We start from the raw sequence: 27,362 nt of genomic DNA on the forward strand, positions 1-27,362 counted from the left end.
GCTTGAGGCATTGAAGGAATGAGAGAAGCTCAACTCATTGAAGCAATGAATAACGTTTGTTTCATAGAACGAATATAGTTTGTTTTTTCAAGGAATGTTTTTATCTGGTGACGTTGAATGAAAGAGCGAAGCTATGTTTATTGAATCATCTCGTGCAGTTTGTTTCATTGAATCAATGAATAACGTTGGAATCATTCAATGTATGATAGCAGTTTCATTCAACAATTGAAGGAATACAATTTGATTCTTTCAATGAAGGAGTTAAGCTTGAGGCATTGAATGAATGAGAGCAGCTAACCCTAAACCTAAACCAAAACCTGACCCGTACCCTGACCCTAAACCTGACCCGTACCCTAACCCTGATCCTAACCCTAACACAACCGTAACCCTAACGTTGTCCCTAAACCTAACCCGAAGCGTAAGCCTTTCCCAAGCCCTAACCCTAACCCTAATCCTAACCCCAAACCTAACTCTAACCCTAACCCTCACCCTAACACTAACCCTAACTTTAACCCTAAGAGTAACGCTAAACCAAACACTAACGTTTCTTTCAACGAATGAATGAATATAGTATGTTTCTTTCATTGAATGTATTAAGCTGGAGACATTGAATGAATGAGAGAAGTTCTAATCATTGAATCATCTCGTGCAGTTTGTTTCATTGAATCACTGAATGTATGTTTGAAGCTTAATTCAACAATTGAACGACTACGTTTTGTTTCTTAGAATGAATGAGTTAAGCTTGAGGCGTTGAAAGAATGAGAGAAACTCAAATCATTGAATCAATGAATAACGTTTGTATCAGTGAATGATATAGTTTGTTTCTGTCAATGAATGTATTTGGCTGGAGACATTAAATGAAAGAGAGAAGCTATAATTATTGAATCATCTCGTGCAGTATGTTTGAATCAATGAATAACGTTTGATTCATTAAAAGTATGACGGATGTTTCATTCAACAATTGGACGAATACGGTTTGTTTCATTCAATGATTGAGTTAAGCTTGAGGCATTGAATGAATAAGAGAAGCTCAACTCATTGAATCAATGAATAACGTTTGTTTCAATGAATGAATATAGTTAGTTTCATTCAATGAATGATTTTATCTGGTGATTTTGAATGAAAGAGCGAAGCTGTGTTTATTGAATCACCTCGTGCAGTTTGTTTCATTTAATCAATCAACAACGTTTGATTCATTGAAAGTACGATGGATGTTTCATACAACAATTGAACGACTACATTTTGTTTCTTCCAATGATTGAGTTAAGCTTGAGGCATTGAATGAATGAGAGAAGCTCAACTCATTGAATGAATGAATAACGTTTGTTTCATTGAATGAATGAATACAGTTTGTTCCGTCAATGAATGTCTGACGCTGGAGACAATGAATGAAAGAGAGAAGTTCTAATCATTGAATCATCTCGTGCAGTTTGTTTCATTGAATCAATGAAAAACGTTTCATTCATTGAATGTATGTTTGAGGCTTAATTCAGCAATCGAACGAATACATTTTGTTTCTTACAAAGAATGAGTTAAGTTTGTTTCATTGAATCAATGAAAAACGTTTCATTCATTGAAATGTATGTTTGAGGCTTAATTCAGCAATCGAACGAATACATTTTGTTTCTTACAATGTATGAGTTAAGCTTGAAGCATTGAATGAATGAGAGAAGCTCAACTCATTTAATCAATGAATAACGTTTGTTCATTGAATGAATGAATATAGTTTGTTTCTTTCAGTGACTGTATTAAGCTAGAGATATTGAATACAACAGAGGAGTTCTAATCATTGAATCATCTCGTGAAGTTTGTTTCATTGAATCAATGAAAAACGTTTGATTCATTGAATGTATGTTTGAGGCTTAATTCAACAATTGAACGAATACATTTTGTTTCTTACAATGAATGAGTTAAGTTTGAGGCATTGAAGGAATGAGAGAAGTTCAACTCATTGAAGCAATGAACAACGTTTATTTCATTGAATGAATATAGTTTGTTTTTTCAAAGAATGTTTGTATCTGGTGACGTCGAATGAAAGAGCGAAGCTATGTTTATTGAATCAACTCGTGCAGTTTGTTTCATTGAATCAATGAATAACGTCGGATTCATTCAATGTATGATTGCAGTTTCATTCAACAATTGAAGGAATACAATTTGATTCTTTCAATGAAGGAGTTAAGCTTGAGGCATTGAATGAATGAGAGCAGCTAACCATAAACCTAAACTCAAGCCTGACCAGTCCCCTGACCCTAAACCTGACCCTAACCCTAACCCTGACCCAAACCCTAACACAACCGTAACTCTAACACTAACCCAAACGTTGTCCCTAAACCTAACCCGAAGCGTAAGCCTTTCCCAAGCCCTAACCCTAACCCTAATCCTAACCCCAAACCTAACTCGACCCTAACCCTCACCCTAACACTAACCCTAACCCTAACCCTAAAAGTAACGCTAAACCAAACACTAACGTTTCTTTCAACGAATGAATGAATATAGTATGTTTCTTTCATTGAATGTATTAAGCTGGAGACATTGAATGAATGAGAGAAGTTCTAATCATTGAATCATCTCGGACAGTTTGTTTCATTGAATCAATCAAAAGCGTTTGAATCACTGAATGTATGTTTGAAGCTTAATTCAACAATTGAACGACTACGTTTTGTTTCTTAGAATGAATGAGTTAGTCTTGAGGCGTTGAAAGAATGAGAGAAACTCAACTCATTGAATCATAGAAATAACGTTTGTATCATTGAATGATATAGTTTGTTTCTGTCAATGAATGTATTTGGCTGGAGACATTGAATGAAAGAGAGAAGCTATAATTATTGAATCATCTCGTGCAGTTTGTTTGAATCAATGAATAACGTTTGATTCATTAAAAGTATGATGGATGTTTCATTCAACAATTGGACGAATACGGTTTGTTTCATTCAATGATTGAGTTAAGCTTGAGGCATTGAATGAATAAGAGAAGCTCAACTCATTGAATCAATGAATAACGTTTGTTTCAATGAATGAATATAGTTAGTTTCATTCAATGAATGATTTTATCTGGTGATATTGCATGAAAGAGCGAAGCTGTGTTTATTGCATCACCTCGTTCAGTTTGTTTCATTTAATCAATCAACAACGTTTGATTCATTGAAAGTACGATGGATGTTTCATACAACAATTGAACGACTACATTTTGTTTCTTCCAATGATTGAGTTAAGCTTGAGGCATTGAATGAATGAGAGAAGCTCAACTCATTGAATGAATGAATAACGTTTGTTTCATTGAATGAATGAATACAGTTTGTTTCTGTCAATGAATGTCTGACGCTGGAGACAATGAATGAAAGAGAGAAGTTCTAATCATTGAATCATCTCGTGCAGTTTGTTTCATTGAATCAATGAAAAACGTTTCATTCATTGAATGTATGTTTGAGGCTTAATTCAGCAATCGAACGAATACATTTTGTTTCTTACAAAGAATGAGTTAAGTTTGTTTCATTGAATCAATGAAAAACGTTTCATTCATTGAATGTATGTTTGAGGCTTAATTCAGCAATCGAACGAATACATTTTGTTTCTTACAATGTATGAGTTAAGCTTGAAGCATTGAATGAATGAGAGAAGCTCAACTCATTTAATCAATGAATAACGTTTGTTCATTGAATGAATGAATATAGTTTGTTTCTTTCAGGGACTGTATTAAGCTAGAGATATTGAATACAACAGAGGAGTTCTAATCATTGAATCATCTCGTGAAGTTTGTTTCATTGAATCAATGAAAAACGTTTGATTCATTGAATGTATGTTTGAGGCTTAATTCAACAATTGAACGAATACATTTTGTTTCTTACAATGAATGAGTTAAGTTGAGGGATTGAATGAATGAGAGAAGCGAAGCTATGAATAACGTTTGTTTCATTGAATGAACGAATGCAGTTTGTTTGAGTCAATGAATGTATGGAGCTGGACACATTGAATAAAAGAGAGAAGTTCTAATCATTGAATCAACTCTTGCAGTTAGTTTGATTCAATCAATGAAAAGCGTTTGAATCATTGAATGTATGTTTGAAGCTTAATTCAACAATTGAACGACTACATTTTGTTTCTTACAATGAATGAGTTAAGCTTGAGCATTGAATGAATAAGAGAAGCTCAACTCATTGAATCAATGAATAACGTTTGTTTCAATGAATGAATACAGTAAGTTTCTTTCAATGAATGATTTTATCTGGTGATATTAAATGAAAGAGCGGAGCCATGTTCATTGAATCACCTCGTGGAGGTTTTTGCATTGAATCAATGAATAACGTTAAATTCATTGAATGTACGATTGCAGTTTCATTCAACAATTGAATGAATACCGTAATATTCTTTCGATGAATGAGTTAAGCTCGAGGCATTGAATGAATGAGAGCAGCTAACCCTAAACCTAAACCAAACCCTGACCTGTACCCTGACCCTAACCCTGACCCTAACCATAACACAACCCTAACCCTAACCCTAAACCTTACGCTAACCCTAACCCTAACCCGAACACGAACGTTTCTTTCATTGAATGAATGAATATGGTATGTTTCTTTCATTGAATGGATTAAGTTGGAGAAATTGAATGAAAGAGAGCAGGAATAATTATTGAATCATCTCGGGCAGTTTGTTTCATTGATTCAATGAAAAACGTTTGATTCATTGAATGTATGTTTGAGGCTTAATTCAACAATTGAACGAATACATTTTGTTTCTTACAAAGAATGAGTTAAGTTTGTTTCATTGAATCAATGAAAAACATTTGATTCATTGAATGTATGTTTGAGGCTTAATTCAACAATTGAACGAATACATTTTGTTTCTTACAATGAATGAGTTAAGCTTGAGGCATTGAAGGAATGAGAGAAGCTCAACTCATTGAAGCAATGAATAACGTTTGTTTCATTGAACGAATATAGTTTGTTTTTTCAAGGAATGTTTTTATCTGGTGACGTTGAATGAAAGAGCGAAGCTATGTTTATTGAATCATCTCGTGCAGTTTATTTCATTGAATCAATGAATAACATTGGAATCATTCAATGTATGATTGCAGTTTCATTCAACAATTGAAGGAATACAATTTGATTCTTTCAATGAAGGAGTTAAGCTTGAGGCATTGAATGAATGAGAGCAGCTAACCCTAAACCTAAACCAAAGCCTGACCCGTACCCTGACCCTAAACGTGACCCTAACCCTAACCCTGACCCTAACCCTAACACAACCGTAACCCTAACGTTGTCCCTAAAACTAACCCGAAGCGTAAGCCTTTCCCAAGCCCTAACCCTAACTCTAATCCTAACCCCAAACCTAACTCTAACCCTAACCCTCACCCTAACACTAACCCTAACTCTAACCCTAACAGTAACGCTAAACCAAACACTAACGTTTCTTTCAACGAATGAATGAATATAGTATGTTTCTTTCATTGAATGTATTAAGCTGGAGACATTGAATGAATGAGAGAAGTTCTAATCATTGAATCATCTCGTGCAGTTTGTTTCATTGAATCAATCAAAAGCGTTTGAATCACTGAATGTATGTTTGAAGCTTAATTCAACAATTGGACGAATACGGTTTGTTTCATTCAATGATTGAGTTAAGCTTGAGGCATTGAATGAATAAGAGAAGCTCAACTCATTGAATCAATGAATAACGTTTGTTTCAATGAATGAATATAGTTAGTTTCATTCAATGAATGATTTTATCTGGTGATATTGAATGAAAGAGCGAAGCTGTGTTTATTGAATCACCTCGTGCAGTTTGTTTCATTTAATCAATCAACAACGTTTGATTCATTGAAAGTACGATGGATGTTTCATACAACAATTGAACGACTACATTTTGTTTCTTCCAATGATTGAGTTAAGCTTGAGGCATTGAATGAATGAGAGAAGCTCAACTCATTTAATCAATGAATAACGTTTGTTCATTGAATGAATGAATACAGTTTGTTTCTTTCAGTGACTGTATTAAGCTAGAGATATTGAATACAACAGAGGAGTTCTAATCATTGAATAATCTCGTGAAGTTTGTTTCATTGAATCAATGAAAAACGTTTGATTCATTGAATGTATGTTTGAGGCTTAATTCAACAATTGAACGAATACATTTTGTTTCTTACAATGAATGAGTTAAGTTGAGGCATTGAATGAATGAGAGAAGCGAAGCTATGAATAACGTTTGATTCATTGAATGAACGAATGCAGTTTGTTTGAGTCAATGAATGTATGGAGCTGGACACATTGAATAAAAGAGAGAAGTTCTCATCATTGAATCAACTCTTGCGGTTAGTTTGATTCAATCAATGAAAAGCGTTTGAATCATTGAATGTATGTTTTAAGCTTAATTCAACAATTGAACGACTACATTTTGTTTCTTACAATGAATGATTTAAGCTTGAGGCATTGAAAGAATGAGAGAAGCTCAACTCATTGAATCAATGAATGACGTTTGTTTCATTGAATGAATACAGTTTGTTTCTTTCAACGAATGGTATGGCTGAAGACATTGAATGAAAGATCGGAGGTATGTTTATTGAATCATCTCGCGCAGTTTGTTTCATTGAATGTATGTTTGAAGCTTAATTCAACAATTGAACGACTACATTTTGTTTCTTACAATGAATGAGTTAAGCTTGAGGCATTGAATGAATGAGAGAAGCTCAACTCATTGAATGAATGAATAACGTTTGTTTCATTGAATGAATGAATACAGTTTGTTCTGTCAATGAATGTCTGACGCTGGAGACAATGAATGAAAGAGAAAAGTTCTAATCATTGAATCATCTCGTGCAGTTTGTTTCATTAAATCAATGAAAAACGTTTCATTCATTGAATGTATGTTTGAGGCTTAATTCAGCAATCGAACGAATACATTTTGTTTCTTACAAAGAATGAGTTAAGTTTGTTTCATTGAATCAATGAAAAACGTTTCATTCATTGAATGTATGTTTGAGGCTTAATTCAGCAATCGAACGAATACATTTTGTTTCTTACAATGTGTGAGTTAAGCTTGAAGCATTGAATGAATGAGAGAAGCTCAACTCATTTAATCAATGAATAACGTTTGTTCATTGAATGAATGAATACAGTTTGTTTCTTTCAGTGACTGTATTAAGCTAGAGATATTGAATACAACAGAGGAGTTCTAATCATTGAATCATCTCGTGAAGTTTGTTTCATTGAATCAATGAAAAACGTTTGATTCATTGAATGTATGTTTGAGGCATAATTCAACAATTGAACGACTACATTTTGTTTCTTACAATGAATGATTTAAGCTTGAGGCATTGAAAGAATGAGAGAAGCTCAACTCATTGAAGCAATGAACAACGTTTGTTTCATTGAATGAATATAGTTTGTTTTTTCAATGAATGTTTGTATCTGGTGACGTCGAATGAAAGAGCGAAGCTATGTTTATTGAATCAACTCGTGCAGTTTGTTTCATTGAATCAGTGAATAACGTTGGATTCATTCAATGTATGATTGCAGTTTCATTCAACAATTGAAGGAATACAATTTGATTCTTTCAATGAATGAGTTAAGCTTGAGGCATTGAATGAATGAGAGCAGCTAACCATAAACCTAAACTCAAGCCTGACCAGTCCCCTGACCCTAAACCTGACCCTAACCCTAACCCTGACCCAAACCCTAACACAACCGTAACTCTAACACTAACCCTAACGTTGTCCCTAAACCTAACCCGAAGCGTAAGCCTTTCCCAAGCCCTAACCCTAACCCTAATCCTAACCCCAAACCTAACTCTAACCCTAACCCTCACCCTAACACTAACCCTAACCCTAACCCTAAAAGTAACGCTAAACCAAACACTAACGTTTCTTTCAACGAATGAATGAATATAGTATGTTTCTTTCATTGAATGTATTAAGCTGGAGATATTGAATGAATGAGAGAAGTTCTAATCATTGAATCATCTCGGACAGTTTGTTTCATTGAATCAATCAAAAGCGTTTGAATCACTGAATGTATGTTTGAAGCTTAATTCAACAATTGAACGACTACGTTTTGTTTCTTAGAATGAAAGAGTTAGTCTTGAGGCGTTGAAAGAATGAGAGAAACTCAACTCATTGAATCATAGAAATAACGTTTGTATCATTGAATGATATAGTTTGTTTCTGTCAATGAATGTATTTGGCTGGAGACATTGAATGAAAGAGAGAAGCTATAATTATTGAATCATCTCGTGCAGTTTGTTTGAATCAATGAATAACGTTTGATTCATTAAAAGTATGATGGATGTTTCATTCAACAATTGGACGAATACGGTTTGTTTCATTCAATGATTGAGTTAAGCTTGAGGCATTGAATGAATAAGAGAAGCTCAACTCATTGAATCAATGAATAACGTTTGTTTCAATGAATGAATATAGTTAGTTTCATTCAATGAATGATTTTATCTGGTGATATTGAATGAAAGAGCGAAGCTGTGTTTATTGAATCACCTCGTGCAGTTTGTTTCATTTAATCAATCAACAACGTTTGATTCATTGAAAGTACGATGGATGTAATTGAACGACTACATTTTGTTTCTTCCAATGATTGAGTTAAGCTTGAGGCATTGAATGAATGAGAGAAGCTCAACTCATTGAATGAATGAATAACGTTTGTTTCATTGAATGAATGAATACAGTTTGTTTCTGTCAATGAATGTCTGACGCTGGAAACAAACTGTATTCATTCAATGAAAGAGAGAAGTTCTAATCATTGAATCATCTCGTGCAGTTTGATTCATTGAATCAATCAAAAGCGTTTGAATCACTGAATGTATGTTTGAAGCTTAATTCAACAATTGAACGACTACGTTTTGTTTCTTACAATGAATGAGTTAAGCTTGAGCATTGAATGAATAAGAGAAGCTCAACTCATTGAATCAATGAATAACGTTTGTTTCAATGAATGAATACAGTTAGTTTCTTTCAATGAATGATTTTATCTGGTGATATTAAATGAAAGAGCGGAGCCATGTTCATTGAATCACCTCGTGGAGGTTTTTGCATTGAATCAATGAATAACGTTAAATTCATTGAATGTACGATTGCAGTTTCATTCAACAATTGAATGAATACCGTATGTTTCTTTCGATGAATGAGTTAAGCTCGAGGCATTGAATGAATGAGAGCAGCTAACCCTAAACCTAAACCAAACCCTGACCTGTACCCTGACCCTAACCCTGACCCTAACGATAACACAACCCTAACCCTAACCCTAAACCTTACGCTAACCCTAACCCTAACCCTAACCCGAACACGAACGTTTCTTTCATTGAATGAATGAGTATGGTATTTTTCTTTCATTGAATGGATTAAGTTGGAGAAATTGAATGAAAGAGAGAAGGAATAATTATTGAATCATCTCGGGCAGTTTGTTTCATTGAATCAATGAAAAACGTTTGATTCATTGAATGTATGTTTGAGGCTTAATTCAACAATTGAACGAATACATTTTGTTTCTTACAAAGAATGAGTTAAGTTTGTTTCATTGAATCAATGACAAACGTTTGATTCATTGAATGTATGCTTGAGGCTCAATTCAACAATTGAACGAATACATTTTGTTTCTTACAATGAATGAGTTAAGCTTGAGGCATTGAAGGAATGAGAGCAGCTCAACTCATTGAAGCAATGAATAACGTATGTTTCATTGAACGAATATAGTTTGTTTTTTCAAGGAATGTTTTTATCTGGTGACGTTGAATGAAAGAGCGAAGCTATGTTTATTGAATCATCTCGTGCAGTTTGTTTCATTGAATCAATGAATAACGTTGGAATCATTCAATGTATGATTGCAGTTTCATTCAACAATTGAAGGAATACAATTTGATTCTTTCAATGAAGGAGTTAAGCTTGAGGCATTGAATGAATGAGAGCAGCTAACCCTAAACCTAAACCAAAACCTGACCCGTACCCTGACCCTAAACCTGACCCGTACCCTAACCCTGATCCTAACCCTAACACAACCGTAACCCTAACGTTGTCCCTAAACCTAACCCGAAGCGTAAGCCTTTCCCAAGCCCTAACCCTAACCCTAATCCTAACCCCAAACCTAACTCTAACCCTAACCCTCACCCTAACACTAACCCTAACTCTAACCCTAACAGTAACGCTAAACCAAACACTAACGTTTCTTTCAACGAATGAATGAATATAGTATGTTTCTTTCATTGAATGTATTAAGCTGGAGACATTGAATGAATGAGAGAAGTTCTAATCATTGAATCATCTCGTGCAGTTTGTTTCATTAAATCACTGAATGTATGTTTGAAGCTTAATTCAACAATTGAACGACTACGTTTTGTTTCTTAGAATGAATGAGTTAAGCTTGAGGCGTTGAAAGAATGAGAGAAACTCAAATCATTGAATCAATGAATAACGTTTGTATCAGTGAATGATATAGTTTGTTTCTGTCAATGAATGTATTTGGCTGGAGACATTGAATGAAAGAGAGAAGCTATAATTATTGAATCATCTCGTGCAGTATGTTTGAATCAATGAATAACGTTTGATTCATTAAAAGTATGACGGATGTTTCATTCAACAATTGGACGAATACGGTTTGTTTCATTCAATGATTGAGTTAAGCTTGAGGCATTGAATGAATAAGAGAAGCTCAACTCATTGAATCAATGAATAACGTTTGTTTCAATGAATGAATATAGTTAGTTTCATTCAATGAATGATTTTATCTGGTGATATTGAATGAAACAGCGAAGCTGTGTTTATTGAATCACCTCGTGCAGTTTGTTTCATTTAATCAATCAACAACGTTTGATTCATTGAAAGTACGATGGATGTTTCATACAACAATTGAACGACTACATTTTGTTTCTTCCAATGATTGAGTTAAGCTTGAGGCATTGAATGAATGAGAGAAGCTCAACTCATTGAATGAATGAATAACGTTTGTTTCATTGAATGAATGAATACAGTTTGTTTCTGTCAATGAATGTCTGACGCTGGAGACAATGAATGAAAGAGAGAAGTTCTAATCATTGAATCATCTCGTGCAGTTTGTTTCATTGAATCAATGAAAAACGTTTCATTCATTGAATGTATGTTTGAGGCTTAATTCAGCAATCGAACGAATACATTTTGTTTCTTACAAAGAATGAGTTAAGTTTGTTTCATTGAATCAATGAAAAACGTTTCATTCATTGAATGTATGTTTGAGGCTTAATTCAGCAATCGAACGAATACATTTTGTTTCTTACAATGTATGAGTTAAGCTTGAAGCATTGAATGAATGAGAGAAGCTCAACTCATTTAATCAATGAATAACGTTTGTTCATTGAATGAATACAGTTAGTTTCTTTCAATGAATGATTTTATCTGGTGATATTAAATGAAAGAGCGGAGCCATGTTCATTGAATCACCTCGTGGAGGTTTTTGCATTGAATCAATGAATAACGTTAAATTCATTGAATGTACGATTGCAGTTTCATTCAACAATTGAATGAATACCGTAATATTCTTTCGATGAATGAGTTAAGCTCGAGGCATTGAATGAATGAGAGCAGCTAACCCTAAACCTAAACCAAACCCTGACCTGTACCCTGACCCTAACCCTGACCCTAACCATAACACAACCCTAACCCTAACCCTAAACCTTACGCTAACCCTAACCCTAACCCGAACACGAACGTTTCTTTCATTGAATGAATGAATATGGTATGTTTCTTTCATTGAATGGATTAAGTTGGAGAAATTGAATGAAAGAGAGCAGGAATAATTATTGAATCATCTCGGGCAGTTTGTTTCATTGATTCAATGAAAAACGTTTGATTCATTGAATGTATGTTTGAGGCTTAATTCAACAATTGAACGAATACATTTTGTTTCTTACAAAGAATGAGTTAAGTTTGTTTCATTGAATCAATGAAAAACATTTGATTCATTGAATGTATGTTTGAGGCTTAATTCAACAATTGAACGAATACATTTTGTTTCTTACAATGAATGAGTTAAGCTTGAGGCATTGAAGGAATGAGAGAAGCTCAACTCATTGAAGCAATGAATAACGTTTGTTTCATTGAACGAATATAGTTTGTTTTTTCAAGGAATGTTTTTATCTGGTGACGTTGAATGAAAGAGCGAAGCTATGTTTATTGAATCATCTCGTGCAGTTTATTTCATTGAATCAATGAATAACATTGGAATCATTCAATGTATGATTGCAGTTTCATTCAACAATTGAAGGAATACAATTTGATTCTTTCAATGAAGGAGTTAAGCTTGAGGCATTGAATGAATGGGAGCAGCTAACCCTAAACCTAAACCAAAGCCTGACCCGTACCCTGACCCTAAACCTGACCCTAACCCTAACCCTGACTCTAACCCTAACACAACCGTAACCCTAACGTTGTCCCTAAAACTAACCCGAAGCGTAAGCCTTTCCCAAGCCCTAACCCTAACTCTAATCCTAACCCCAAACCTAACTCTAACCCTAACCCTCACCCTAACACTAACCCTAACTCTAACCCTAACAGTAACGCTAAACCAAACACTAACGTTTCTTTCAACGAATGAATGAATATAGTATGTTTCTTTCATTGAATGTATTAAGCTGGAGACATTGAATGAATGAGAGAAGTTCTAATCATTGAATCATCTCGTGCAGTTTGTTTCATTGAATCAATCAAAAGCGTTTGAATCACTGAATGTATGTTTGAAGCTTAATTCAACAATTGGACGAATACGGTTTGTTTCATTCAATGATTGAGTTAAGCTTGAGGCATTGAATGAATAAGAGAAGCTCAACTCATTGAATCAATGAATAACGTTTGTTTCAATGAATGAATATAGTTAGTTTCATTCAATGAATGATTTTATCTGGTGATATTGAATGAAAGAGCGAAGCTGTGTTTATTGAATCACCTCGTGCAGTTTGTTTCATTTAATCAATCAACAGCGTTTGATTCATTGAAAGTACGATGGATGTTTCATACAACAATTGAACGACTACATTTTGTTTCTTCCAATGATTGAGTTAAGCTTGAGGCATTGAATGAATGAGAGAAGCTCAACTCATTTAATCAATGAATAACGTTTGTTCATTGAATGAATGAATACAGTTTGTTTCTTTCAGTGACTGTATTAAGCTAGAGATATTGAATACAACAGAGGAGTTCTAATCATTGAATAATCTCGTGAAGTTTGTTTCATTGAATCAATGAAAAACGTTTGATTCATTGAATGTATGTTTGAGGCTTAATTCAACAATTGAACGAATACATTTTGTTTCTTACAATGAATGAGTTAAGTTGAGGCATTGAATGAATGAGAGAAGCGAAGCTATGAATAACGTTTGATTCATTGAATGAACGAATGCAGTTTGTTTGAGTCAATGAATGTATGGAGCTGGACACATTGAATAAAAGAGAGAAGTTCTCATCATTGAATCAACTCTTGCGGTTAGTTTGATTCAATCAATGAAAAGCGTTTGAATCATTGAATGTATGTTTTAAGCTTAATTCAACAATTGAACGACTACATTTTGTTTCTTACAATGAATGATTTAAGCTTGAGGCATTGAAAGAATGAGAGAAGCTCAACTCATTGAATCAATGAATGACGTTTGTTTCATTGAATGAATACAGTTTGTTTCTTTCAACGAATGGTATGGCTGAAGACATTGAATGAAAGATCGGAGGTATGTTTATTGAATCATCTCGCGCAGTTTGTTTCATTGAATGTATGTTTGAAGCTTAATTCAACAATTGAACGACTACATTTTGTTTCTTACAATGAATGAGTTAAGCTTGAGGCATTGAATGAATGAGAGAAGCTCAACTCATTTAATCAATGAATAACGTTTGTTTCATTGAATGAATGAATACAGTTTGTTCTGTCAATGAATGTCTGACGCTGGAGACAATGAATGAAAGAGAAAAGTTCTAATCATTGAATCATCTCGTGCAGTTTGTTTCATTGAATCAATGAAAAACGTTTCATTCATTGAATGTATGTTTGAGGCTTAATTCAGCAATCGAACGAATACATTTTGTTTCTTACAAAGAATGAGTTAAGTTTGTTTCATTGAATCAATGAAAAACGTTTCATTCATTGAATGTATGTTTGAGGCTTAATTCAGCAATCGAACGAATACATTTTGTTTCTTACAATGTATGAGTTAAGCTTGAAGCATTGAATGAATGAGAGAAGCTCAACTCATTTAATCAATGAATAACGTTTGTTCATTGAATGAATGAACGTAGTTTGTTTCTTTCAGTGACTGTATTAAGCTAGAGATATTGAATACAACAGAGGAGTTCTAATCATTGAATCATCTCGTGAAGTTTGTTTCATTGAATCAATGAAAAACGTTTGATTCATTGAATGTATGTTTGAGGCATAATTCAACAATTGAACGAATACATTTTGTTTCTTACAATGAATGAGTTAAGTTTGAGGCATTGAAGGAATGAGAGAAGTTCAACTCATTGAAGCAATGAACAACGTTTGTTTCATTGAATGAATATAGTTTGTTTTTTCAATGAATGTTTGTATCTGGTGACGTCGAATGAAAGAGCGAAGCTATGTTTATTGAATCAACTCGTGCAGTTTGTTTCATTGAATCAATGAATAACGTTGGATTCATTCAATGTATGATTGCAGTTTCATTCAACAATTGAAGGAATACAATTTGACTCTTTCAATGAATGAGTTAAGCTTGAGGCATTGAATGAATGAGAGCAGCTAACCATAAACCTAAACTCAAGCCTGACCAGTCCCCTGACCCTAAACCTGACCCTAACCCTCACCCTGACCCAAACCCTAACACAACCGTAACTCTAACACTAACCCTAACGTTGTCCCTAAACCTAACCCGAAGCGTAAGCCTTTCCCAAGCCCTAACCCTAACCCTAATCCTAACCCCAAACCTAACTCTAACCCTAACCCTCACCCTAACACTAACCCTAACCCTAACCCTAAAAGTAACGCTAAACCAAACACTAACGTTTCTTTCAACGAATGAATGAATATAGTATGTTTCTTTCATTGAATGTATTAAGCTGGAGACATTGAATGAATGAGAGAAGTTCTAATCATTGAATCATCTCGTACAGTTTGTTTCATTGAATCAATCAAAAGCGTTTGAATCACTGAATGTATGTTTGAAGCTTAATTCAACAATTGAACGACTACGTTTTGTTTCTTAGAATGAAAGAGTTAGTCTTGAGGCGTTGAAAGAATGAGAGAAACTCAACTCATTGAATCATAGAAATAACGTTTGTATCATTGAATGATATAGTTTGTTTCTGTCAATGAATGTATTTGGCTGGAGACATTGAATGAAAGAGAGAAGCTATAATTATTGAATCATCTCGTGCAGTTTGTTTGAATCAATGAATAACGTTTGATTCATTAAAAGTATGATGGATGTTTCATTCAACAATTGGACGAATACGGTTTGTTTCATTCAATGATTGAGATAAGCTTGAGGCATTGAATGAATAAGAGAAGCTCAACTCATTGAATCAATGAATAACGTTTGTTTCAATGAATGAATATAGTTAGTTTCATTCAATGAATGATTTTATCTGGTGATATTGAATGAAAGAGCGAAGCTGTGTTTATTGAATCACCTCGTGCAGTTTGTTTCATTTAATCTATCAACAACGTTTGATTCATTGAAAGTACGATGGATGTTTCATACAACAATTGAACGACTACATTTTGTTTCTTCCAATGATTGAGTTAAGCTTGAGGCATTGAATGAATGAGAGAAGCTCAACTCATTGAATGAATGAATAACGTTTGTTTCATTGAATGAATGAATACAGTTTGTTTCTGTCAATGAATGTCTGACGCTGGAGACAATGAATGAAAGAGAGAAGTTCTAATCATTGAATCATCTCGTGCAGTGTGTTTCATTGAATCAATGAAAAACGTTTCATTCATTGAATGTATGTTTGAGGCTTAATTCAGCAATCGAACGAATACATTTTGTTTCTTACAAAGAATGAGTTAAGTTTGTTTCATTGAATCAATGAAAAACGTTTCATTCATTGAATGTATGTTTGAGGCTTAATTCAGCAATCGAACGAATACATTTTGTTTCTTACAATGTATGAGTTAAGCTTGAAGCATTGAATGAATGAGAGAAGCTCAACTCATTTAATCAATGAATGACGTTTGTTCATTGAATGAATGAATATAGTTTGTTTCTTTCAGTGACTGTATTAAGCTAGAGATATTGAATACAACAGAGGAGTTCTAATCATTGAATCATCTCGTGAAGTTTGTTTCATTGAATCAATGAAAAACGTTTGATTCATTGAATGTATGTTTGAGGCTTAATTCAACAATTGAACGAATACATTTTGTTTCTTACAATGAATGAGTTAAGTTGAGGCATTGAATGAATGAGAGTAGCGAAGCTATGAATAACGTTTGTTTCATTGAATGAACGAATGCAGTTTGTTTGAGTCAATGAATGTATGGAGCTGGACACATTGAATAAAAGAGAGAAGTTCTAATCATTGAATCGACTCTTGCAGTTAGTTTGATTCAATCAATGAAAAGCGTTTGAATCATTGAATGTATGTTTGAAGCTTAATTCAACAATTGAACGACTACATTTTGTTTCTTACAATGAATGATTTAAGCTTGAGGCATTGAAAGAATGAGAGAAGCTCAACTCATTGAATCAATGAATGACGTTTGTTTCATTGAATGAATACAGTTTGTTTCTTTCAACGAATGGTATGGCTGAAGACATTGAATTAAAGATCGGAGGTATGTTTATTGAATCATCTCGCGCAGTTTGTTTCATTGAATGCATGTTTGAAGCTTAATTCAACAATTGAACGACTACATTTTGTTTCTTACAATGAATGAGTTAAGCTTGAGCATTGAATGAATAAGAGAAGCTCAACTCATTGAATCAATGAATAACGTTTGTTTCAATGAATGAATACAGTTAGTTTCTTTCAATGAATGATTTTATCTGGTGATATTAAATGAAAGAGCGGAGCCATGTTCATTGAATCACCTCGTGCAGGTTTTTGCATTGAATCAATGGATAACGTTAAATTCATTGAATGTACGATTGCAGTTTCATTCAACAATTGAATGAATCCCGTATGTTTCTTTCAATGAATGAGTTAAGCTCGAGGCATTGAATGAATGAGAGCAGCTAACCCTAAACCTAAACCAAACCCTGACCTGTACCCTGACCCTAACCCTGACCCTAACCATAACACAACCCTAACCCTAACCCTAAACCTAACGCTAACCCTAACCCTAACCCGAACACGAACGTTTCTTTCATTGAATGAATGAATATGGTATGTTTCTTTCATTGAATGGATTAAGTTGGAGAAATTGAATGAAAGAGAGAAAGAATAATTATTGAATCATCTCGGGCAGTTTGTTTCATTGAATCAATGAAAAACGTTTGATTCATTGAATGTATGTTTGAGGCTTAATTCAACAATTGAACGAATACATTTTGTTTCTTACAAAGAATGAGTTAAGTTTGTTTCATTGAATCAATGAAAAACATTTGATTCATTGAATGTATGTTTGAGGCTTAATTCAACAATTGAACGAATACATTTTGTTTCTTACAATGAATGAGTTAAGCTTGAGGCATTGAAGGAATGAGAGAAGCTCAACTCATTGAAGCAATGAATAACGTTTGTTTCATAGAACGAATATAGTTTGTTTTTTCAAGGAATGTTTTTATCTGGTGACGTTGAATGAAAGAGCGAAGCTATGTTTATTGAATCATCTCGTGCAGTTTGTTTCATTGAATCAATGAATAACGTTGGAATCATTCAATGTATGATAGCAGTTTCATTCAACAATTGAAGGAATACAATTTGATTCTTTCAATGAAGGAGTTAAGCTTGAGGCATTGAATGAATGAGAGCAGCTAACCCTAAACCTAAACCAAAACCTGACCCGTACCCTGACCCTAAACCTGACCCGTACCCTAACCCTGATCCTAACCCTAACACAACCGTAACCCTAACGTTGTCCCTAAACCTAACCCGAAGCGTAAGCCTTTCCCAAGCCCTAACCCTAACCCTAATCCTAACCCCAAACCTAACTCTAACCCTAACCCTCACCCTAACACTAACCCTAACTTTAACCCTAAGAGTAACGCTAAACCAAACACTAACGTTTCTTTCAACGAATGAATGAATATAGTATGTTTCTTTCATTGAATGTATTAAGCTGGAGACATTGAATGAATGAGAGAAGTTCTAATCATTGAATCATCTCGTGCAGTTTGTTTCATTGAATCACTGAATGTATGTTTGAAGCTTAATTCAACAATTGAACGACTACGTTTTGTTTCTTAGAATGAATGAGTTAAGCTTGAGGCGTTGAAAGAATGAGAGAAACTCAAATCATTGAATCAATGAATAACGTTTGTATCAGTGAATGATATAGTTTGTTTCTGTCAATGAATGTATTTGGCTGGAGACATTAAATGAAAGAGAGAAGCTATAATTATTGAATCATCTCGTGCAGTATGTTTGAATCAATGAATAACGTTTGATTCATTAAAAGTATGACGGATGTTTCATTCAACAATTGGACGAATACGGTTTGTTTCATTCAATGATTGAGTTAAGCTTGAGGCATTGAATGAATAAGAGAAGCTCAACTCATTGAATCAATGAATAACGTTTGTTTCAATGAATGAATATAGTTAGTTTCATTCAATGAATGATTTTATCTGGTGATTTTGAATGAAAGAGCGAAGCTGTGTTTATTGAATCACCTCGTGCAGTTTGTTTCATTTAATCAATCAACAACGTTTGATTCATTGAAAGTACGATGGATGTTTCATACAACAATTGAACGACTACATTTTGTTTCTTCCAATGATTGAGTTAAGCTTGAGGCATTGAATGAATGAGAGAAGCTCAACTCATTGAATGAATGAATAACGTTTGTTTCATTGAATGAATGAATACAGTTTGTTCCGTCAATGAATGTCTGACGCTGGAGACAATGAATGAAAGAGAGAAGTTCTAATCATTGAATCATCTCGTGCAGTTTGTTTCATTGAATCAATGAAAAACGTTTCATTCATTGAATGTATGTTTGAGGCTTAATTCAGCAATCGAACGAATACATTTTGTTTCTTACAAAGAATGAGTTAAGTTTGTTTCATTGAATCAATGAAAAACGTTTCATTCATTGAAATGTATGTTTGAGGCTTAATTCAGCAATCGAACGAATACATTTTGTTTCTTACAATGTATGAGTTAAGCTTGAAGCATTGAATGAATGAGAGAAGCTCAACTCATTTAATCAATGAATAACGTTTGTTCATTGAATGAATGAATATAGTTTGTTTCTTTCAGTGACTGTATTAAGCTAGAGATATTGAATACAACAGAGGAGTTCTAATCATTGAATCATCTCGTGAAGTTTGTTTCATTGAATCAATGAAAAACGTTTGATTCATTGAATGTATGTTTGAGGCTTAATTCAACAATTGAACGAATACATTTTGTTTCTTACAATGAATGAGTTAAGTTTGAGGCATTGAAGGAATGAGAGAAGTTCAACTCATTGAAGCAATGAACAACGTTTATTTCATTGAATGAATATAGTTTGTTTTTTCAAAGAATGTTTGTATCTGGTGACGTCGAATGAAAGAGCGAAGCTATGTTTATTGAATCAACTCGTGCAGTTTGTTTCATTGAATCAATGAATAACGTCGGATTCATTCAATGTATGATTGCAGTTTCATTCAACAATTGAAGGAATACAATTTGATTCTTTCAATGAAGGAGTTAAGCTTGAGGCATTGAATGAATGAGAGCAGCTAACCATAAACCTAAACTCAAGCCTGACCAGTCCCCTGACCCTAAACCTGACCCTAACCCTAACCCTGACCCAAACCCTAACACAACCGTAACTCTAACACTAACCCAAACGTTGTCCCTAAACCTAACCCGAAGCGTAAGCCTTTCCCAAGCCCTAACCCTAACCCTAATCCTAACCCCAAACCTAACTCGACCCTAACCCTCACCCTAACACTAACCCTAACTCTAACCCTAAAAGTAACGCTAAACCAAACACTAACGTTTCTTTCAACGAATGAATGAATATAGTATGTTTCTTTCATTGAATGTATTAAGCTGGAGACATTGAATGAATGAGAGAAGTTCTAATCATTGAATCATCTCGGACAGTTTGTTTCATTGAATCAATCAAAAGCGTTTGAATCACTGAATGTATGTTTGAAGCTTAATTCAACAATTGAACGACTACGTTTTGTTTCTTAGAATGAATGAGTTAGTCTTGAGGCGTTGAAAGAATGAGAGAAACTCAACTCATTGAATCATAGAAATAACGTTTGTATCATTGAATGATATAGTTTGTTTCTGTCAATGAATGTATTTGGCTGGAGACATTGAATGAAAGAGAGAAGCTATAATTATTGAATCATCTCGTGCAGTTTGTTTGAATCAATGAATAACGTTTGATTCATTAAAAGTATGATGGATGTTTCATTCAACAATTGGACGAATACGGTTTGTTTCATTCAATGATTGAGTTAAGCTTGAGGCATTGAATGAATAAGAGAAGCTCAACTCATTGAATCAATGAATAACGTTTGTTTCAATGAATGAATATAGTTAGTTTCATTCAATGAATGATTTTATCTGGTGATATTGCATGAAAGAGCGAAGCTGTGTTTATTGCATCACCTCGTTCAGTTTGTTTCATTTAATCAATCAACAACGTTTGATTCATTGAAAGTACGATGGATGTTTCATACAACAATTGAACGACTACATTTTGTTTCTTCCAATGATTGAGTTAAGCTTGAGGCATTGAATGAATGAGAGAAGCTCAACTCATTGAATGAATGAATAACGTTTGTTTCATTGAATGAATGAATACAGTTTGTTTCTGTCAATGAATGTCTGACGCTGGAGACAATGAATGAAAGAGAGAAGTTCTAATCATTGAATCATCTCGTGCAGTTTGTTTCATTGAATCAATGAAAAACGTTTCATTCATTGAATGTATGTTTGAGGCTTAATTCAGCAATCGAACGAATACATTTTGTTTCTTACAAAGAATGAGTTAAGTTTGTTTCATTGAATCAATGAAAAACGTTTCATTCATTGAATGTATGTTTGAGGCTTAATTCAGCAATCGAACGAATACATTTTGTTTCTTACAATGTATGAGTTAAGCTTGAAGCATTGAATGAATGAGAGAAGCTCAACTCATTTAATCAATGAATAACGTTTGTTCATTGAATGAATGAATATAGTTTGTTTCTTTCAGGGACTGTATTAAGCTAGAGATATTGAATACAACAGAGGAGTTCTAATCATTGAATCATCTCGTGAAGTTTGTTTCATTGAATCAATGAAAAACGTTTGATTCATTGAATGTATGTTTGAGGCTTAATTCAACAATTGAACGAATACATTTTGTTTCTTACAATGAATGAGTTAAGTTGAGGGATTGAATGAATGAGAGAAGCGAAGCTATGAATAACGTTTGTTTCATTGAATGAACGAATGCAGTTTGTTTGAGTCAATGAATGTATGGAGCTGGACACATTGAATAAAAGAGAGAAGTTCTAATCATTGAATCAACTCTTGCAGTTAGTTTGATTCAATCAATGAAAAGCGTTTGAATCATTGAATGTATGTTTGAAGCTTAATTCAACAATTGAACGACTACATTTTGTTTCTTACAATGAATGAGTTAAGCTTGAGCATTGAATGAATAAGAGAAGCTCAACTCATTGAATCAATGAATAACGTTTGTTTCAATGAATGAATACAGTAAGTTTCTTTCAATGAATGATTTTATCTGGTGATATTAAATGAAAGAGCGGAGCCATGTTCATTGAATCACCTCGTGGAGGTTTTTGCATTGAATCAATGAATAACGTTAAATTCATTGAATGTACGATTGCAGTTTCATTCAACAATTGAATGAATACCGTAATATTCTTTCGATGAATGAGTTAAGCTCGAGGCATTGAATGAATGAGAGCAGCTAACCCTAAACCTAAACCAAACCCTGACCTGTACCCTGACCCTAACCCTGACCCTAACCATAACACAACCCTAACCCTAACCCTAAACCTTACGCTAACCCTAACCCTAACCCGAACACGAACGTTTCTTTCATTGAATGAATGAATATGGTATGTTTCTTTCATTGAATGGATTAAGTTGGAGAAATTGAATGAAAGAGAGCAGGAATAATTATTGAATCATCTCGGGCAGTTTGTTTCATTGATTCAATGAAAAACGTTTGATTCATTGAATGTATGTTTGAGGCTTAATTCAACAATTGAACGAATACATTTTGTTTCTTACAAAGAATGAGTTAAGTTTGTTTCATTGAATCAATGAAAAACATTTGATTCATTGAATGTATGTTTGAGGCTTAATTCAACAATTGAACGAATACATTTTGTTTCTTACAATGAATGAGTTAAGCTTGAGGCATTGAAGGAATGAGAGAAGCTCAACTCATTGAAGCAATGAATAACGTTTGTTTCATTGAACGAATATAGTTTGTTTTTTCAAGGAATGTTTTTATCTGGTGACGTTGAATGAAAGAGCGAAGCTATGTTTATTGAATCATCTCGTGCAGTTTATTTCATTGAATCAATGAATAACATTGGAATCATTCAATGTATGATTGCAGTTTCATTCAACAATTGAAGGAATACAATTTGATTCTTTCAATGAAGGAGTTAAGCTTGAGGCATTGAATGAATGAGAGCAGCTAACCCTAAACCTAAACCAAAGCCTGACCCGTACCCTGACCCTAAACCTGACCCTAACCCTAACCCTGACCCTAACCCTAACACAACCGTAACCCTAACGTTGTCCCTAAAACTAACCCGAAGCGTAAGCCTTTCCCAAGCCCTAACCCTAACTCTAATCCTAACCCCAAACCTAACTCTAACCCTAACCCTCACCCTAACACTAACCCTAACTCTAACCCTAACAGTAACGCTAAACCAAACACTAACGTTTCTTTCAACGAATGAATGAATATAGTATGTTTCTTTCATTGAATGTATTAAGCTGGAGACATTGAATGAATGAGAGAAGTTCTAATCATTGAATCATCTCGTGCAGTTTGTTTCATTGAATCAATCAAAAGCGTTTGAATCACTGAATGTATGTTTGAAGCTTAATTCAACAATTGGACGAATACGGTTTGTTTCATTCAATGATTGAGTTAAGCTTGAGGCATTGAATGAATAAGAGAAGCTCAACTCATTGAATCAATGAATAACGTTTGTTTCAATGAATGAATATAGTTAGTTTCATTCAATGAATGATTTTATCTGGTGATATTGAATGAAAGAGCGAAGCTGTGTTTATTGAATCACCTCGTGCAGTTTGTTTCATTTAATCAATCAACAACGTTTGATTCATTGAAAGTACGATGGATGTTTCATACAACAATTGAACGACTACATTTTGTTTCTTCCAATGATTGAGTTAAGCTTGAGGCATTGAATGAATGAGAGAAGCTCAACTCATTTAATCAATGAATAACGTTTGTTCATTGAATGAATGAATACAGTTTGTTTCTTTCAGTGACTGTATTAAGCTAGAGATATTGAATACAACAGAGGAGTTCTAATCATTGAATAATCTCGTGAAGTTTGTTTCATTGAATCAATGAAAAACGTTTGATTCATTGAATGTATGTTTGAGGCTTAATTCAACAATTGAACGAATACATTTTGTTTCTTACAATGAATGAGTTAAGTTGAGGCATTGAATGAATGAGAGAAGCGAAGCTATGAATAACGTTTGATTCATTGAATGAACGAATGCAGTTTGTTTGAGTCAATGAATGTATGGAGCTGGACACATTGAATAAAAGAGAGAAGTTCTCATCATTGAATCAACTCTTGCGGTTAGTTTGATTCAATCAATGAAAAGCGTTTGAATCATTGAATGTATGTTTTAAGCTTAATTCATCAATTGAACGACTACATTTTGTTTCTTACAATGAATGATTTAAGCTTGAGGCATTGAAAGAATGAGAGAAGCTCAACTCATTGAATCAATGAATGACGTTTGTTTCATTGAATGAATACAGTTTGTTTCTTTCAACGAATGGTATGGCTGAAGACATTGAATGAAAGATCGGAGGTATGTTTATTGAATCATCTCGCGCAGTTTGTTTCATTGAATGTATGTTTGAAGCTTAATTCAACAATTGAACGACTACATTTTGTTTCTTACAATGAATGAGTTAAGCTTGAGGCATTGAATGAATGAGAGAAGCTCAACTCATTGAATGAATGAATAACGTTTGTTTCATTGAATGAATGAATACAGTTTGTTCTGTCAATGAATGTCTGACGCTGGAGACAATGAATGAAAGAGAAAAGTTCTAATCATTGAATCATCTCGTGCAGTTTGTTTCATTAAATCAATGAAAAACGTTTCATTCATTGAATGTATGTTTGAGGCTTAATTCAGCAATCGAACGAATACATTTTGTTTCTTACAAAGAATGAGTTAAGTTTGTTTCATTGAATCAATGAAAAACGTTTCATTCATTGAATGTATGTTTGAGGCTTAATTCAGCAATCGAACGAATACATTTTGTTTCTTACAATGTGTGAGTTAAGCTTGAAGCATTGAATGAATGAGAGAAGCTCAACTCATTTAATCAATGAATAACGTTTGTTCATTGAATGAATGAATACAGTTTGTTTCTTTCAGTGACTGTATTAAGCTAGAGATATTGAATACAACAGAGGAGTTCTAATCATTGAATCATCTCGTGAAGTTTGTTTCATTGAATCAATGAAAAACGTTTGATTCATTGAATGTATGTTTGAGGCATAATTCAACAATTGAACGACTACATTTTGTTTCTTACAATGAATGATTTAAGCTTGAGGCATTGAAAGAATGAGAGAAGCTCAACTCATTGAAGCAATGAACAACGTTTGTTTCATTGAATGAATATAGTTTGTTTTTTCAATGAATGTTTGTATCTGGTGACGTCGAATGAAAGAGCGAAGCTATGTTTATTGAATCAACTCGTGCAGTTTGTTTCATTGAATCAGTGAATAACGTTGGATTCATTCAATGTATGATTGCAGTTTCATTCAACAATTGAAGGAATACAATTTGATTCTTTCAATGAATGAGTTAAGCTTGAGGCATTGAATGAATGAGAGCAGCTAACCATAAACCTAAACTCAAGCCTGACCAGTCCCCTGACCCTAAACCTGACCCTAACCCTAACCCTGACCCAAACCCTAACACAACCGTAACTCTAACACTAACCCTAACGTTGTCCCTAAACCTAACCCGAAGCGTAAGCCTTTCCCAAGCCCTAACCCTAACCCTAATCCTAACCCCAAACCTAACTCTAACCCTAACCCTCACCCTAACACTAACCCTAACCCTAACCCTAAAAGTAACGCTAAACCAAACACTAACGTTTCTTTCAACGAATGAATGAATATAGTATGTTTCTTTCATTGAATGTATTAAGCTGGAGATATTGAATGAATGAGAGAAGTTCTAATCATTGAATCATCTCGGACAGTTTGTTTCATTGAATCAATCAAAAGCGTTTGAATCACTGAATGTATGTTTGAAGCTTAATTCAACAATTGAACGACTACGTTTTGTTTCTTAGAATGAAAGAGTTAGTCTTGAGGCGTTGAAAGAATGAGAGAAACTCAACTCATTGAATCATAGAAATAACGTTTGTATCATTGAATGATATAGTTTGTTTCTGTCAATGAATGTATTTGGCTGGAGACATTGAATGAAAGAGAGAAGCTATAATTATTGAATCATCTCGTGCAGTTTGTTTGAATCAATGAATAACGTTTGATTCATTAAAAGTATGATGGATGTTTCATTCAACAATTGGACGAATACGGTTTGTTTCATTCAATGATTGAGTTAAGCTTGAGGCATTGAATGAATAAGAGAAGCTCAACTCATTGAATCAATGAATAACGTTTGTTTCAATGAATGAATATAGTTAGTTTCATTCAATGAATGATTTTATCTGGTGATATTGAATGAAAGAGCGAAGCTGTGTTTATTGAATCACCTCGTGCAGTTTGTTTCATTTAATCAATCAACAACGTTTGATTCATTGAAAGTACGATGGATGTAATTGAACGACTACATTTTGTTTCTTCCAATGATTGAGTTAAGCTTGAGGCATTGAATGAATGAGAGAAGCTCAACTCATTGAATGAATGAATAACGTTTGTTTCATTGAATGAATGAATACAGTTTGTTTCTGTCAATGAATGTCTGACGCTGGAAACAAACTGTATTCATTCAATGAAAGAGAGAAGTTCTAATCATTGAATCATCTCGTGCAGTTTGATTCATTGAATCAATCAAAAGCGTTTGAATCACTGAATGTATGTTTGAAGCTTAATTCAACAATTGAACGACTACGTTTTGTTTCTTACAATGAATGAGTTAAGCTTGAGCATTGAATGAATAAGAGAAGCTCAACTCATTGAATCAATGAATAACGTTTGTTTCAATGAATGAATACAGTTAGTTTCTTTCAATGAATGATTTTATCTGGTGATATTAAATGAAAGAGCGGAGCCATGTTCATTGAATCACCTCGTGGAGGTTTTTGCATTGAATCAATGAATAACGTTAAATTCATTGAATGTACGATTGCAGTTTCATTCAACAATTGAATGAATACCGTAATATTCTTTCGATGAATGAGTTAAGCTCGAGGCATTGAATGAATGAGAGCAGCTAACCCTAAACCTAAACCAAACCCTGACCTGTACCCTGACCCTAACCCTGACCCTAACCATAACACAACCCTAACCCTAACCCTAAACCTTACGCTAACCCTAACCCTAACCCTAACCCGAACACGAACGTTTCTTTCATTGAATGAATGAGTATGGTATTTTTCTTTCATTGAATGGATTAAGTTGGAGAAATTGAATGAAAGAGAGAAGGAATAATTATTGAATCATCTCGGGCAGTTTGTTTCATTGAATCAATGAAAAACGTTTGATTCATTGAATGTATGTTTGAGGCTTAATTCAACAATTGAACGAATACATTTTGTTTCTTACAAAGAATGAGTTAAGTTTGTTTCATTGAATCAATGAAAAACATTTGATTCATTGAATGTATGTTTGAGGCTTAATTCAACAATTGAACGAATACATTTTGTTTCTTACAATGAATGAGTTAAGCTTGAGGCATTGAAGGAATGAGAGAAGCTCAACTCATTGAAGCAATGAATAACGTTTGTTTCATTGAACGAATATAGTTTGTTTTTTCAAGGAATGTTTTTATCTGTTGACGTTGAATGAAAGAGCGA

This window comes from Chiloscyllium punctatum, chromosome 44 (genome assembly GCF_047496795.1).
Source record: "Chiloscyllium punctatum isolate Juve2018m chromosome 44, sChiPun1.3, whole genome shotgun sequence".
Lineage (NCBI taxonomy): Eukaryota > Metazoa > Chordata > Chondrichthyes > Orectolobiformes > Hemiscylliidae > Chiloscyllium > Chiloscyllium punctatum.